The following is a 12140-nucleotide window of genomic DNA, read 5'->3' on the forward strand; positions in this document are numbered from 1 at the left end:
CTTCAGCCTGTTCGAGTGGAACAGAATGCCGCTTGGGTTGTTGGGTTGCTTTCAGCTTTTAATGCAGAGGACGTCCAGGGACCAGCAATGCCGGTCCCTCCTCCTTCTGTATTTGGACAACATTGTCGTGTTCTCCAAGCCGAATTCCAGCTTGGCTGGTCACTCCATTGCAGTAGGTCTGACATTATTATTTTGGCCATCACCTGTTTTACTGTTTGTATATTGTCCACAGTTTATTTTATTTTTTTATTTTTTTTGTTAAACTCTTTAGTGTTTGCTTTGTATTTGACTTTGGTTTATTTCATCCGGTTTTATTTGCGTTTTCTTGTGTTTGGTTAATTTTCTTTGGATATTTGATTAGATTAACATTTCTATTGCTGGGCTTGTAATTGATTTGTGTTTCCTTTTGTGTTGAACAGGAGCTGTGGGAACCCAGCACATGGCAGCCAGATCCTTTGGTGGTGGTATTTCTTTGCAGTGATGTGCACTCTGGGTGTCCCTGATTTCTCACTTGCTGTTTTAAGTAGAGCTCTTTTCCCTGCTGGCTGCCCTGGTAAGCCCCAGCCCTACTTACCTTAAGTTGTGTATATAGTTTTGTTCTTTCTTTTGATTTATCTCAGCATTAGCATTAAAAAAAGGTAATAGTAAAGACCATTTTAATTGCAAGTTAAAATAAAATTTGTTAAAACTTTGGAATCCGTCTCGCACCATTCATTGTGTAATTGAACCTGTGTGACCTTTTACGTGGTACTAGCTGCATTTAACCCATTAAAACTATTTCCTGGGGCCAAATACCCCAGGTGGCATTGTCTGCACCTCTCAAAAAAAAAAAAACCCTACTGCCCAGCACATATATATATAGCACATAAGTTATAAAACACACTTTTATAAGTGTATTATTATTATTATTTGAGACCATGTAAAAGTAAAAAACTTGCCATATCAACAATACGGAAATAAGCCACATTAAAACATTCATCATGATCTCCAGCTATACTATATATTCAAGGTCAATTTATTGAATTTATTATTTCAAATTAGAAATTGTTATATTTCATAAGGTATTGTAGCCTATTCACAAGGTGGCAGGGGGTCCTCAACAACATTTGCCCAAGGGTGGTCAGATTTTTTTTTTAAGTAGACACTGTGGGGGTGGGACTTTCAAAAAAAGAAATGATCATATTTAAGCCTATTGTTTGAGATTTCACTTTCTAACAACATAAATGTTTTTATAAATCTGTGTCAGTGTGAACAGACATGGAAACATGGAAATCCCATAATGATAACAAGATACTTAAAAAAGCTCTCACACCTCTGCCAAGGAGGCAGTCAGTGCTCAATATAAAATCCACAGTTATGAGTCCTAATCGCGGCAAAAAAAATCCTCTTCAGGATTCCAGGAAGCAAACATATGTTCATTGTTGACTATGTTTAATGTGTGTTTTGTTGTTGTTGTTGTTGCTGTTTGTACTCATGGAAAGAGAATGTTTTTCAGTTTAAGTGTAATATACACAGAGCTGAGTGAAAGCCAGATAATGATATGAACAATGTTGCTGACTGAGTCATAAATATGTGAATAATAAACTGTGTCATAAATATGTTTTGCACCAGAAAGCCTGAAATTAAACATGTTGTACCCATTTAAACCAAGTTCTTCACTCTGAGCTTGTATTTTCAATTTTTGTTTGGATCTACAAGAGGTAAGGTTTTATTGCAGTTTACTTTTTTAATTATATTTCAGTTGATGACAGTTCAGTTGCTTAAAACTTTGAGTTCTTGTTTTCAGTTTTGCCTTAATTGTGTTCATAGTTATTTGTGTCTTTACTGTGATTGCAGCTTGTATTACAATAACCTGGCAGTGTTACTCTCTTCCAATCCAGATAGTGGAGCTGTCTGTGGATCTGTTCATTTCCTCAAGTAACCAGGCTATGGCTGCTCCTCATTTGTTGGATGTGTCAGAGTTATGCCTGCATCAGAATTCCAGCAGTATCTGTGAAAATGTGGTCATCACTGCTTATCCAGAAGAGAGGCATTTGGGATCCAAAGGGGCTCCCCTGACTGTCCCTCAGGGGTCCGCTCTGCTTGGGCAACATGCAGAGTGAAGGAGATAGTATCAGTCTTGCCTATCCTCTCAGGGTTAATTAAAACTCACCCTTTAGCCCAAACACCATGGCCATGAGTCATCTCATGCTCACTGAGTCTGTAATGTGTGTAAAAAAGAGTAATACAAAGCAGTACAGGCTACTCTCTGTAATCTTAATTAAATTCGCCCAGCTATGCCTCCTTTTCTCTGGCACTCACTGGATTCATGCTTAATTTGAACCATCTCCTTCTATCGGAAGGCAGAAATGAAAAAACAGGGAGAAAGAGATATGGAGAGAAAGTGCTGTGCAGCACAATAAGACAACATATATAAAAGGAACAGCTGTCTATTAAAGCTAGTTACTGAAGCAGTTTAAGGGTAATCCATACCTTATAAGACATACTTACTCTGCTCTGGACAAAAGAAGGAGGGACAAGGTTTACACAAGAAACTGGGTGGGGGACTGCCCAGTCCCATTGCACTGTCCCACTGAAGACATAAAGCTCATTGACTGTTAGTGGGTTGTTCCCTCTTAGCAAAACCACAGAGCCGATCAGAGCTTTTGTCGTACAGAGCTGAAGTGATGTCATTGAATATCTGAGTCCTGTTGGCAGTCGTAATCGGCAATACCCACAATTTTTTAGTCTTGTCTATTCCCAATTGTGATACTCTTCATTAACTTCAGTATACAGCAGCCTGCATATTGCCGCTTCATACAGTGTATGATGTATAGATAAATGTTGTACGCTGGGCAGTTAATGTACAAGATTAAATATAACAGTCAACGTTGTATGTGCGAAGGGATAGAAGTATTCAACATGTCAACATTTTTTTCCTGAAATATATTTCCAAAGAAGATGTTCACACGGAATTGAGACAAGACATTGATATTAACAAAGAGTTGGTCTGTATGTGCTCTATATGGAAAGTGTCCTGAGACAACTTCAGTTGTGATTTGGCTTGAATTGAATTGAAAATTGAAATGAACTCAATAAAACTAGACAGATAAAGAAATAGTAACTTTATAAATAATTTTAAAAAATGTTACGTGGAATGTGGAAGTAATAATGTGGAATGACACATGAAAAAGTATTCAACACAGTAACAGGAATTTATGTAATACTTGATAAAGAAGACTTTGGCTATGTGCTTTACTTATATTTGAAATATATATGATAGAAATACAAACAAAAACACTGTGAAATGACAAAAATAAATATAACTAAACTGCTACTCATAACATTAATAATAATAGGAGCAATAACTTAAGATATAATCCTGATGCAATCATGTGTGCAAAGTGCCTCTTTCCAAGTACAAATTGAATAGTATTCAGGTTTTCTGCTTCATGTACAATTGCCACCATCATCCTCAAGAGCTGGATGTATCAACAATGTGTACATGCAAAAACCATGCATTTTATACATAAAAAATATACAATCTGTCCACTGAGGACATATGTGAGACACCTGTTTGCAGGAGGCATACACATGTCTTTCTTCGTCTGAGCATGGCCAGACGGTGAGAGTGTGTGTGTGAGAGAGCTGGAAGGTGAGAGACAGAATTCATGTTCATTAATGTTTACTAAAATTATGACAAGAATTGTACGTTAACAGGCTTTTTTTGTGATGATTAAGGTGAGGTGATCTCTAGATGACACCAACATCATTAAACATTGTGTTTATTTTTGTTGACATAGAAGAGGAAGAGGAAAGTTGTAAGCATTTTTTTTTCAGTGCAGCAGTTGTTTCCTGTGGTATGTGTGCCACATCAGGACTACTAACAGCACACAATAAACACATCCAGGGCTCAGTGAGAGAGAGAGAGAGAGAGTGTGTGTGTGTGTGTGTGTGAGAGAGAGAGAGAGAGAGAGAGAGAGAAAGCATGTGTGTGTTGGTAAACACAAGAGTCATTTATCTGCTGGAGTGTGCCCAATGGTGTCAAAAGTGTTGCTTATATCCAGGGGATGCCCACAGGAAACTCCAGTTTATTTTAAGCAGTAGTAGGAGCTTCAGTCTAAAATCAGCAAGGTATCAAGCTAAAAACCATATACCTTGCAATCATAAACAACAGCCTAGTATGTACCCATAAGCTAAGATAAGACAGACTTTATTAAATTTGTGTATTATAGGCAGCAGGTAATGTCAGTTGGAAAAAAAATAGCAGAACAGAAATAGAGAAATACAAAATACAGAAATAAAAGCTGACTAAATGTATATGTACATTTTATACAAAGGACTATATAAGAGAAAGATATGTGAAAAAAAAGAACTATACTAAAAGAACTATAAGAAAATTGCCAAAAAAATATACTGCCAAAAATTCAGTAGAATTTCACAGACTTTACACAAATTGCACATGGTGGATAAAGTGACTACAGCATTAATGATATTGCACAGAAATAAATATGTATATGTCACAGTAGAATACTATTATGTACTGATATGTAGAGTACTCAACATTGCAAGGTAACGGGTGTGTGATAAGTCACACGTCAGTGCAAAGAAACAGTGCGAATATGGAAACCAGTGCTAAATCAAGCAACACTGGAGTTGAACATTCTGACAGCTGATGGAATGAAGGACCTGTGGTAGCGTACTTACAGAGTGGATGCAACAGTCTGTTACTGATGGAGCTGCTGAGGGCCCCCACTGTGTCATGCAGGGGGGTAGGAGGGGTTGTCAATGATAGATGTCAGTTTTGCTAACGTCCTCCACTCACCTTCATCCTCAGTGATGTCCAGAGGGCAGTCCAGGACAGAACCAGCTCTCCTGACCCACTTATTAAGTCTCTTTCTGTCCCTCTCAGAGCTTCCACAGCCCCAGCAGACCACTGCCTAAAAGACTGCAGATGCAACCACAGAGTATAGCAAGTTTAATAACTGATTTACTTTGGCGTGTATTTCGTAGCATCAAAATTCTGTGTTTATTTGTCCTTTACATTACCATCAAAATGAATTTGATGAATTTTATATTATAATTTTAGCATATTTATTTATACAATAGGAGGCACATGTTCATGATAATGAAGAAGGAGATGGAGTGATATAATAAGATAAATCAAAAATACACTTTTTGAGTACAAGATGCACACAAACCGCAGCTCCTGGTGGAGAAAGCGAGGGAAAAAGAGAGACAGAGAGAGAGAGCAACAAATTATGGAAATGATATTGATGTGAATACTCAGGTAAGTGCAGGCAGCCAAACATAAACTTAAGTGTCTTGTTAAAAGAGAGAGAGAAAAAAAAATTTTAATTGCAGCCTGTAGTGATTTTACAGTTCATTGACAGGTATGTTCAAATGCACATTTGAATAGAAATTAAACCTCCTAAGGTTTAATTTAAGGTGGCATCATAAGGTGGCAACATTTATCTGCGACTGGACTTGGCTTTGGATCCTGTGCCATGAGAGCCCCATCTTTTTGCCAGTTCAGCACACAACCATAAGTAATCGTGTGCTAAAGTATTAATTTTTGGAAATAAGCTTATGTGCTTTCTTGCCAAGAGTAAAATGAGAAGATGATACCACTCTCGTGTCCGTAACATGTTACAGCAAGTTACAGCCAGCAGCTGGTTAGACTAGTTTAGCACTAAAACTAGAAGCGGGGGAAACAGTTTTAGTCTGGCTCTGTCCACAGTTTAACACTACATTTGCTAGCATCTCTGAAGCTCACTAATTAACACATTACATCTTATTTGTGTTACGTGTACAAAAAGCAAAAAGTAAAAATAACATTGTTTTACAATGAGCTATATGCTGGAAATGTCTTGGCTGTGAGCAGTGACTTTCTCACCTGTTTGCCTGAAAAACTCAGGGGGATGACATATTGACCATAAAGATTTGAGAGCAGCATCATTGAATTTCAACCTTATGATTGCCCCAAATAAAAATGTAACTTATTACACAACCCAGTCTCACAGAAAGTCGTGAAACTGTCACGTTAATTAATCTATTGTTTCGTGCGTGCCGACACGATTTCCTCACTTTTTTCGTGCTACCCAGAACGGATTTCAAACTAATGTATTTTAATGGGAAGTTTATTTCGTGCGTCCAAGCACGGCAATCACATGCCACGGCATACAGGAGGAGTTGGATTTTATTTAATTTCTGAGCCTTGGGAGCAACTAAATACGACATTCTCCATCATCAGGTATTGCTGTTATTTTTTTGTTTTTCTTTTAATGTCAATCCCGAATCCATTGCAGGATTCCTCGTCATATGATCTAACGTTTTTATTCTTCTTTTCTGCTGCGGATTCAGGCATTTTTGTGATCAGGAAACTCTTTTGTTTTAATCTTTGCTTCCTGCTTTTTTAATATAGCCTACAATATACAGTAGCTCAGGTAATTAAAAATTGCGAGGGGTCAAATCTTTTACATATATATGATCTAATGCTTTTCTTCTTCTTTTTGGCCTCATGATTCAGTGATTAAAAAGTATTTTATTGTTATTTTTAATATCTGTATCCTGCTTTGTCCTAAATGCATTTATTTTAATTTTTTACGGTTTTTAAGGTACCACTACGTTTACAATGTCATCTTATATTAGTGTAATATCTTTTTGTCTTATTGTGAAAGTATCCTAGTCCTTCCCCCCATGGCTAGCGACACCTGTTGCCGGAAGCATTCTGCCCTTCTCCTGCTACTTGGTAAGATGTGTGGTTTTTCTCTTGCTGATGTCTTACTTTTTCATTATTCACACGGTTTAAATGTTAAAGCGATGATTAACAGCGGTCTCATTATTAAACACAAGACTATGAAAACGACCTGCTTACTTGTGAAGGGAACAATAGCAACTTTTGTCTGGCTAGTGGAAGACAGCTATGTGTATGCTAATGGTTACTGTGCATACAGTAACGCTGCATCACCAAAGAGTAACGTTATGTTATGCAATAACACGAGGCATAATGTCTCATTAGGCCTCCTTAAACACTGTGTTTTGTTTTAGAAAAAATCTTTTGTATTCATTCAAAAGATGGGAAAATCATGGTCCAATCAGTTGCAAACACTTTTTAAATCTTTCTGTATGAATAGAAAACACAGGTAAACTATAGCTAGCCTACAGTACTAAATACTTGTCTCTTTTCTCCTCGTAGTTTCTGTCAACCCATCCTATCCCCATCTGAATCATCTAAATAAACCCAAAGGCACTTTTAAGAGTCATCTATCTATCTATCTATCTATCTATCTATCTCTATTTGTTAACTGTTTGTTAGTCTGCCTGTTTGTCTGTATTCGTTTGTTTGTTTGTTTGGTCTGTATCTGTCTGTATAACTATGGACAGATATACCATTGACCGCCCGAATCCCCAATACAAAGAGGGAAGGCGAATGGCTGCTGAACTGAGGCATGAGCAGATTCTCGCTGAAGCCAGGATTAGTGTTTTCATCATACTTTACTTGACATGTCGGTGACGAATTATATTAAATGTTAGTAGAAATATGAGTGCGTAAGATTTTATACTTTTTTTATTAAACAAGGCAGTTGAGTAGTTAACATCCAAGCATGCTTATGCCATGTTTAGACATGATGAAAAAGGCCCAGATGATGCTGTCTTTGTATCAGCAGTTAATAATATGTGCTCTTAGATCAATGGAGAAGACTTCAGTAAACAAATGAAGAAACTGATGCCAAATGCAGACCTTTCATGACTGCAGTGCTTCTGCATTAGTGAAATATGTATGCAAAACATTGAAGAGCAAGTTTTCCAAATGTAACTGTCCTTAACTACAGAGGGGGATACATATTAGGTATATTATGGTAAGGGTCAGATAGTGTATAAATCCCTCAATGCAATAGATGTTGGGGTTTGCTTTAGTTTGTCACCTGTTTTTGATTCTAGTACCTTTAACCACATCAGTTTGACAAGACTGTTATTTATTAACACATAGAAAGCAGCTCAGATCAGGAAACGGGCATGCTCTGGAAGAGACTCGCCGTCAAAGAAGACAAGGCAACGGCAAGGCAAGCCCAGGGGGAGGTGTGGTGGTCGACGCAGAGCCTCAGCTACAGGTTATTTATGTAAATTGTTGATGTATCAAAAAGTAGATAACATTTTTTTCAGTGGCATTACAGTAAATGTCAAGCAAGTCTTTCATGTGAATATAGTGTGTCTGATTGTATTTTATTGTTAATTAATATTTACATAGAAAAAACACAATTGCAGTCCTAATCCATTCTTATTCTTCTATGTGCTTATTTACAGTGTCACAGCCTCCAACTAAGAGCTCCCTGTCATCCAGGGTGGAACATCTGCCTAGTTTACCCTCAGCAAGTCCTTTGATGACATTTGGTAAATCACAGTGATGAAAGAATTTTAAATCTTCAAATGTCCGTGTATAACTGAATTTAAGATTGAAACAAACCTTAACACTTACACTTGAATATGAACACTAATGATTAGAGCCAGTTTCATAGTGAAAATATGTGTATACTGTGTGTATGTTGATTAATTATTTTAATGGTTGTTATTTAAATAACTGAAGTTGATATTTTCTTTACAGAAAAATATGGAGAGGCTCTCTGCTATTTTAGCATCATGCCATTCTGGTGAGCCTCAAAAATGTTCAGCAACATCCTGGTCTTGTCATCAGCAGAAAGCCTCAGAGACCACACAACCTCCAATGCCTCATAGAGAAAGAGGCTGTTGGTCATCCTCTGTGCTGCCTCTGCAATGAGCCTGCTGTCATTCGGTTGGTATTCTTTGGCTGGTAGAAAACTATAACATTTCAGAAGGGGAACTGTCAGGGGCTAAACCCTGAGACACATATCCCAATTTAATAAAACTTTGTATCTCACCTAATTCAGAATATCTTAAATTGAATTTATAGTACTTATCACTAGGGGTGTCAACATTTACAATTTTTTCTATTCATGTACACGGGCCTGCTAAACTTATACCCATTTACACGTTGGGGATTAATGATTTCTTTCTATCGCAGTTGCGCTGTAACCACTATAGAGGGTTCTGTCTCCATTCAAATACCTCCTAATCCCATTAAATCAAAGCCATTCCAGTCGTTATCAGACAGAAACGTTATTCACCGTTATTGAAATGTTTATTCAAAGTGAAATCGTCCTGACATCCTGAGGGATTGTAGTTTATTTCAGTGGACTCCTGATTTAAAGGACCTCATTAGGAGTGGATATTGGCCGGCCTCTCTTAATGTGTGTACTTTGTACACGCTGGACCTTCTTAGCTCCTTTAAGGAACTGAAGGTCATTTCTCCTGGTTTTGCCAGACAGGCCTTCGCAAAGTTGCTGGAGCATCGCACAAAGTGTGGAGGAAGAGTACGTTTATTTGTTCCAAACCATATTAAATGTATTTACATAAGCAGACAACATTACAAAAATGTATAATTCTCTGTATCTTCTAGTCTGGACATATCAATGGAGATGCACTGCAGCGCAGTTTCTTAGAGTTTTCATACTCTTTGTTTGAGGAAAATCAACAGTGCTGTGGTGCTGATTTCACCTGCCCAGCCTGCACACCTGAAATGTTGGCTGTTTCTGCAGATGGAAACAGAAAGCTATATCGCTTTGGCCAAAGTGGAAGGTGATTTGTTTTCTACGGTGTTTTTAGTGATTAACTGATATTCCCATGTGTTTAATGGATCTCTAATTTTCTTTCTTTTTCAGCTCTGATGACCCTGCCTTTTTTGAGGGCCTCTTTGTGGCAAAAGACAGTGAAGTGTCCACATTTACCGAGACCATCCAAAAAGCAGTGAAAAATGCAAGTATTATTGATAATGTGACAAAATAGCTGTATTACTGAAATATTACCGAAACTGAATTGAGAGAAACACTGGCCTATATAGCAGACCCAATTGCATTCATTTTACTGTGTTCAGCAAACATCACGATAAAGAAGAGACTGTACGACCAGGTGATGCTAACAATGCGACTGCAAGAGGAGAAGAACATTTTGGTGCTGGAGATGGCACAACATTGCACATGGTTGCAGAAGCAGGCAGAGGAGCTTGAGAACAAGGTGGCTGAGAATGGTAAGCTAAAACAAAAAGGTATTTATTGAAAGCATGGCTTTTAAGATTTCAAGGTTAAAAGAAGTAAGCCGAAGTCAGTGAACAAGTTCCCGGAACCAGGAAGTAGTTCCTGCAGTGGGAACACAGCTTTATTTTGTAGTGGATCTATAATGTGATGTCTTGTGTCCTTTGAAATTTAGAACAGGGCAACAAAGGACTTTGCTGTCTCTTAGGTCCTGAGGCTTCTGCCCATCTTCATGTTGAGGACGAGGATCAAAGTGCCCTCAGCAGTCCAGACACTAGTGACGACGAAGAGGATATCACAATTTAGGTAATTTACTTAAGTAATTTACTAGAGTATGAACTGTATACTAGTGTTTGTTTTGCAAAACTATTCCTGCAACTCTTTTTCCACACGGATTACTGTATGTGTATGTAAGTACATACACATACATTATGTCACATTAAGTAATAAAGTGACTAATGCCGGGGCGGAGGGTTAGCTCAGTTGGTACCTGCAGCCCATTTGCTGCATGTCATTCCCTTTCTCTCCCCCCTTTCCTGTCATGTCTTCAGCTGTCCTATAAAAAAAGGCAAAAGCCAAACATAAGGCAAGATCTTAAAACATTCTAGTGTAATTTAGGCAACTTTAAACCTGGCTTAAATTGCCCTTTCATTCGATAGTGCAAACTCAAAACAAATGTCAGATAAATCAAATTGGTCAGGAGGCAGTCCTTTTCCTCACTTCTCCAGGTCTTCTTTGCTGAGTTTTTATTGAACTTAACCCATTTCCAACATCCAGTATATTAACTGTCCTTTAATTCCGTACAGCAAATTCAAAAAGTAAATGTCTCTAACTTAAATTAAAGGAGGTGTCAGAACAGTTTAATAGTTGTACCAAAAAGCAAAAACATTTCTTTAATGTTAAAACTTTGAGGGGTATTATTGCCTTGTGCTCATTTATGTTTGGCTGTGTTACGGAAAGAAGTGGGCTAGGAATAGTTAGCTAGCTAGAAGTAGCTAGCTTTGTAATTAAACTATAACTTGTGAAAATTAGACATTTAGACAACATTATAGCCTAGCCTTTATGATAGTAAACCTGATTCAAGAATCATGTTTAGAGTTTCTTCTGCACTATAGATTCTGTTGCTTCTTCAAGCAGCCGCCATCATGAAAGCATGTTAAATTGCCCAAGTCAGACATTTTATCCTAAAGAATCAAAAAGTTGACTTAGGCAAAAATTAAAATGGCCAAAGTCACCCTCTTGACAGAGGCCATTGTCCTATATGGCATAAAGAGCATGATCCTTTTAACTAAGAATTTAGGCGATTTTACCAGAGATGGCCACATTATCAGGAGATGATTTAGGCAAAAAACTCATTTTCATCAAAAAAGGCAGTCAATTTCTCCCAGTTCCTGGAAAAGGTCCTCCTCTGGATCTGAGAGAGAAAGCATTCCTGTATTTCTTAATGATTTATATTGCTTGTTCATTCTTGACTTCACCTTCTCTTACCATGTTCTTCCATGTTCTTCCAGATTGATGCTGCAGGACAGACTGTGGTGAAGGACATGGACTTGGATCTGCCTGCCTCCCACTCTACACCTGCCCTGCTGCTGCAATCAAGCCACCTGGTTTCCGCCAGCTCATTACCAAATCTGCACTTATGGTGCATTCCAGACAACCTATCTCGTTTTCTATTTCATATGTGGTCAACATGCACCGTATCCATGAGTTTCGTATGACGTCACACAGTGGTCATGGAGCCATCTTTCGGACCAAACGTCAACCTGTCATCTATATTCTGTATATATGTTTCATCAATATACAGTCTCATCTTCATGTACTGTAATCCAGGGGTGTGTTGACACCAATATTAAATAATAGGTTCACTAGATCACAACATGTTGTTTAAAATATTATGTTGACATTACTGATGAAACTTAGTCAGCTAAACTAAGTTTAATTGTCAATTTTTCTGACATGACTAGTTGCAGTCAGACTCAAACCCCACTTCTTTCCAGGAAAAGGGAGATAACAGCAGCAAATCTACTCTTTATTTTGAGAGTAGTAATGGGA

General features: G+C 37.8%; 1 long non-coding RNA gene across 2 annotated transcripts; it reads left to right on the forward strand.

The window, feature by feature from the left end:
* The first annotated feature begins 8324 nt into the window (after window positions 1-8324).
* LOC121611902 lies at window positions 8325-11778 on the forward strand. Of its 2 annotated transcripts, XR_006007119.1 has the most exons (5): window positions 8325-8373; window positions 8585-8773; window positions 9720-10084; window positions 10264-10394; window positions 11600-11778. It is a non-coding gene; the product is annotated as an uncharacterized LOC121611902 (long non-coding RNA). The 2 variants fall into 2 exon arrangements; XR_006007120.1 differs by lacking the exons at window positions 8325-8373; window positions 8585-8773 and adding an exon at window positions 9518-9636.
* Window positions 11779-12140: the final 362 nt, after the last annotated feature.

The sequence above is a fragment of the Chelmon rostratus genome, chromosome 9, assembly GCF_017976325.1.
Source record: "Chelmon rostratus isolate fCheRos1 chromosome 9, fCheRos1.pri, whole genome shotgun sequence".
Taxonomy (NCBI): domain Eukaryota; kingdom Metazoa; phylum Chordata; class Actinopteri; order Chaetodontiformes; family Chaetodontidae; genus Chelmon; species Chelmon rostratus.